The sequence below is a fragment of the Prionailurus viverrinus genome, unplaced genomic scaffold, assembly GCF_022837055.1.
Source record: "Prionailurus viverrinus isolate Anna unplaced genomic scaffold, UM_Priviv_1.0 scaffold_70, whole genome shotgun sequence".
In the NCBI taxonomy this organism is placed as follows: Eukaryota; Metazoa; Chordata; class Mammalia; order Carnivora; family Felidae; genus Prionailurus; species Prionailurus viverrinus.
In genome coordinates, this window is record NW_025927632.1 from 333301 (window position 1) to 338855 (window position 5555).

The following is a 5555-nucleotide window of genomic DNA, read 5'->3' on the forward strand; positions in this document are numbered from 1 at the left end:
TGCAGGCTGACTCGGCATGGACCTTGCAATCTCACCATGTCGTTTCCCAGGCCCGGCTGCAGCTCCCGAGAGGATTCCGGAGGCCTCCTCGACCAGGGTCTTATCGACGTGTGTGGCCTTGACAGCCAACGAGGGACCCTGACCGGCACGATCCCTTGTGCCCTCAACTCAGCCCTTCGGGGAGACCACTGCCCTGCTTTGGGAAAGGCGCCTGGAACTTCCTGGGACCTAACCCTAACCCTAACCCTACCCCGAACCAGGACCCTCCACCGAAACCTAAGCCAGCCTCGATCCCTATTCCTGCATTTGAGACGTCTTCTGGAATGGGCCCTCACTTCAGTCCTCGAGGGAGATCACGAGACCGGAGTCGCTTCGGCCCTGGCGACGTCCCTGGACCGAACCCTAACCCTAGTTAAGGCTCTCTCCGCATGGGGACACAATTCCAACGTAGGACAGCATCACGAGCCTGGGGACCAGAAGCGGTGCAGGCTGACTTGCCAAGGTACCTGGAAGCTCACCATGTCGTTTCCCAGGCCCAGATGCAGCTCCCGAGAGGATTCCGGAGGCCTCCTCGACCAGGGGCTTATCGACGTGTGTGGCCTTGGCAGCCAAAGAGGTATCCTGACCGGAACCGTCCTTTGTGCCCGCAACTAAGCCCTTCGGTAAGAACACTGCCCTGCTGTGAGTTCGGCGTCTGGAACCTCTTGAGACTTAACCCTAACCCTAACCCTTCCCCGAAACGTTACCCTCCACTGAAACCTAAGCCTGCCTCATTCCCTTATCCTGCATTTGAGCAGCCTCCTGGCATGGGCCCTCACTTCAGCCCTCGAGGGAGATCACGAGACCGGAGTCGCTTCGGCCCTGGCGACGTCCCTGGACCGAACCCTAACCCTAGCTAAGGCACTCTCCTCATGGGGACCAAATTCCAAAGTCGGAGAGCATCACGCGCATAGGGAACAGAAGCGGTGCAGGCTGACTTGCCAAGGAACTTGGAATCTCACCATGTCGTTTCCCAGGCCCGGCTGCAGCTCCCGAGAGGATTCCGGAGGCCTCCTCGACCAGGGGCTTTTCGTCGTGTGTGGACTTGGCAGCCAAAAAGGGACCCTGACCGGCACCGTCCCTTGTGCCCTCCACTCAGCCCTTCGGGGAGACCACTGCCCTGCTGTGAGTTCAGCGCCTGGAACCTCCTGGGACCTAACCCTAACCCTAACCCTACTCCGAACCAGGACCCTCCACCGAAACCTAAGCCTGCCTCGACACCTAATCCTGCATTTGATCCGCCTACTGACATGGGCCCTCATCTAAGCCCTCGAGGGAGATCACGAGACCGGAGTTGCTTCGGCCCTGGCGACATCCCTGGACCAAACCCTAACCCTAGCTATGGCTCCTTCCTCATGAGGACCCAATTCCAAGGTCGGACAGCATCACGCGCCTGGGGTCCAGAAGCGGTGCAGGCTGACTCGGCATGGACCTTGGCATCTCACCATGTCGATTCCCAGGCCCGGCTGCAGCTCCCGAGAGGATTCCGGAGGCCTCCTCGACCAGGGGCTTATCGACGTGTGTGGCCTTGACAGCCAAAGAGGGTCCCTGACCGGCACGGTCCCTTGTGCCCTCAACTCAGCCCTTCGGGGAGACCACTGCCCGGCTGTGGGTTCGGCGCCTGGAACCTCCTGGGACCTAACCCTAACCCTCACCCTACCCCGAAAAAGGACCCTCCACCGAAACCGAAGCCAGCCTCGATCCCTATTCCTGCATTTGAGCTGCCGTGTGGCATGGGCCCTCATTTCAGGCCTCGAGGGAGATCACCAGACCGGAGTCGCTTTGGCCCTGGCGACGTCCCTGGACCGAACCCTAACTCTAGATAAGGCTCTCTCCGCATGGGGACCCAATTCCAAGGTAGGACAGCATCACGAGCCTGGGGTCCAGAAGCGGGGCAGACTGACTTGCCAAGGAACCTGGAAGCTCACCATGTCGTTTGCCAGGCCCGGCTGCAGCTCCCGAGAGGATTCCGGAGCCCTCCTCGACCAGGGGCTTATCGACGTGTGTGGTCTTGGCAGCCAAAGAGTGACCCTGACCGGCACCGTCCCTTGTGCCCTCAACTCAGCCCTTCGGGGAGACCACTGCCTTGCTGTGAGTTCAGCGCCTGGAACCTCCTGGGACCTAACCCTAACCCTAACCCTACCCCGAACCCGGACCCTCCCCCGAAACCTAAGCCTGCCTCGACACCTAATCCTGCATTTGAGCCGCCTTCTGGCATGGGCCCTCACTTCAGCCCTTGAGGGAGATCACGAGACCGGAGTCGCTTCGGCCCTGGCGACGTCCCTGGACCGAACCCTAACCCTAGCTAAGGCTCTCTCCTCATGGGGACCCAATTCCAAGGTAGGACAGCATCATGCGCCTGGGGTCCAGTAGCGGTGCATTCTGACGCGGCACTGAACTTGGAATCTCACATGTCGTTTCCCAGGCCCGGCAGCAGCTCCAGAGAGGGTTCCGGAGGCCTCCTCGACCAGGGGCTTATCGACGTGTGTGGCCTTGACAGCCAAAGAGGGACCCTAACCAGCACGGTCCCTTGTGCTTCAACTCAACCCTTCGGGGAGACCACTGCCCTGCTGTGTGTTCAGCGCCTGGAACATCCTGGGACCTAACCCTAACCCTAAACCTACCCCGAACCAGGACCCTCCACCGAAACCTAAGACAGCCTCGATCCCTATTCGTGCATTTGAACCGCCTTCTGGCATGGGCCCTCACTTCAAGCCTCAAGGGAGATCACGAGACCGGAGTCGCTTCGGCCCTGGCGACGTCCCTGGACCGAACCCTAACCCTAGATAAGTCTCTCTCCGCATGGGGACCCAATTCCAAGGTAGGACAGCATCACGAGCCTGGGGTCCAGAAGCGGTGCAGGCTGACTTGCCAAGGAACCTGGAAGCTCACCATGTCGTTTCCCAGGCCCGGCTGCAGCTCCCGTGAGGATTTCGGAGGCCTCCCAGACCAGGGGCTTATCGACGTGTGTGGCCTTGGCAGCCAAAGAGGGATCCTGACCGGCACCGTCCCTTGTGCCCGCAACTAAGCCCTTCGGGAAGAACACTGCCCTGCTGTGAGTTTGGCGTCTGGAACCTCTTGGGACCTAACCCTAACGCTAACCCTTCCCCGAATCGTTACCCTCCACTGAAACCAAATCTGCCACGTTCCCTTATCCTGCATTTGAGCCGCCTTCTGGCATGGGCCCTCACTTCAGCCCTCGAGGGAGATCACGAGACCGGGGTCCCTTCGGCCCAGGCGTCGTCCCTGGACCGAACCCTAACCCTAGCTAAGGCTCTCTCCTCATGTGGACTCAATTCCAAGGTCGGACAGCATCAGGCGCATAGGGAACAGAAGCGGTGCAGGCTGATTCGGCAAGGAACCTGGAAGCTCACCATGTCGTTTCCCAGGCCCGGCTGCAGCTCCCGAGAGGACTCGGGAGGCCTCCTCGACCAGGGGCTTATCAACGCGTGTGGTCTTGGCAGCCAAAGAGGGACCCTGACCGGCACCGTCCCTTGTGCCCTCAACTCAGCCCTTCGGGGAGACCACTGCCCTGCTGTGAGTTCAGCGCCTGGAACCTCCTGGGACCTAACCCTAACCCTAACCCTACCCCGAACCGTTACCCTCCACCAAAACGTACGCCTGCCTCGTTTCCTTATCCTGCATTTGAGCCGCCTCCTGGCATGGGCCCTCACTTCAGACCTCGAGGGAGATCACGAGAGCGGAGTCGCTTCGGCCCAGGCATCGTCCCTGGACCGAACCCGAACCCTAGCTAAGGCTCTCTCCTCATGGGGACCCAATTCCAAGGACGGACAGCATCACGCGCATAGGGAACAGAAGCGGTGCAGGCTGACTCGGCAAGGAACATGGAAGCTCACCATGTCGTTTCCCAGGCCGGCTGCAGCTCCCGAGAGGATTCCGGAGGCCTCCTCGACCAGGGGCTTATCGACGTGTGTGGTGTTGGCAGCCAAAAAGGGACCCTGAGCGGCACCGTCCCTTCTGCCCTCAACTCAGGCCTTCGGGGAGACCACTGCCCTGCTGTGAGTTCAGCGCCTGGAACCTCATGGGACCTAACCCTATCCCTAACCCTACCCGAACCAGGACCCTCTACCGAAACCGAAGCCTGCCTCGATCCCTAATCCTGCATTTGAGCCGCCTCCTGGCATGGGCGCTCACTTCAGCCCTCGAGGGAGATCACGAGACCGGAGTCGCGTCGGCCCTGGTGACATCCCTGGACCAAACCCTAACCCTAGCTATGGCTCTCTCCTCATGAGGACCCAATTCCAAGGTTGGACAGCATCACGCGCCTGGGGTCCAGAAGCGGTGCAGGCTGACTCGGCATGGAACTTGGAATCTCACCATGTCGTTTCCCAGGCCCGGCTGCAGCTCCCGAGAGGATTCCGGAGGCCTCATCGACCAGGGGCTTATCGACGTGTGTGGCCTTGAGCCAAAGAGGGACCCTGACCGGCACCGTCCCTTGTGCGCTCAACTCAGCCCTTCGGGGAGACCACTGCCCTGCTGTGAGTTCGGCGCCTGGAATCTCCTGGGTCCTACCCCTAAACCTAAACCTAACCCGAACCGTTACCCTCCACCGAAACCTAAGCCTGCCTCGATCCCTAATCCTGCATTTGAGCCGCCTCCTGGCATGGGCCCTCACTTCAGCCCTCGAGGGAGATCACGAGACCAGAGTCGCTTTGGCCCTGGCGACTTCGCTGGACCGAACCTTAACCCTAGCTAAGGCTCTCTCCGCATGGGGACCCAATTCCAAGGTCGGACAGCATCACGCGCCTGGTGTCCAGAAGCGGTGCAGGCTGACTCGTCAAGGAACCTGGAAGCTCACCATGTCGTTTCCCAGGCCCGGCTGCAGCTCCTGAGAGGATTCCGGAGGCCTCCTCGACCAGGGGCTTATCGACGTGTGTGGCCTTGGCAGCCAAAGAGGGATCCTGACCGGCACCGCCCTTTGTGCCCGCAACTAAGCCCTTCGGGAAGAACACTGCCCTGCTGTTAGTTCGGCGTCTGGAACCTCTTGGGACCTAACCCTAACCCTAACCCTTCGCCGAACAGTTACCCTCCACTGAAACCTAAGCTTGCCTCGTTCCCTTATCCTGCAGTTGAGCCGCCTTCTGGCATGGGCCCTCACTTCAGACCTCGAGGGAGATCACGACAGCGGAGTCGCTTCGGCCCTGGCATCGTCCCTGGACCGAACCCTAACCCTAGCTAAGGCTCTCTCCTCATGGGGACCCAATTCCAAGATCGGACAGCATCACGCGCATAGGGAACAGAAGCGGTGCAGGCTGACTCGGCAAGGAACCTGGAAGCTCACCATGTCGTTTCCCAGGCCCGGCTGCAGCTCCCGAGAGGACTCCGGAGGCCTCCTCGATCAGGGGCTTATCGACGTGTGTGGTCTTGGCAGCCAAAGAGGGACCCTGACCGGCACCGTCCCTTGTGCCCTCAACTCAGCCCTTCGGGGAGACCACTGCCTTGCTGTGAGTTCAGCGCCTGGAACCTCCTGGGACCTAACCCAAACCCTAACCCTA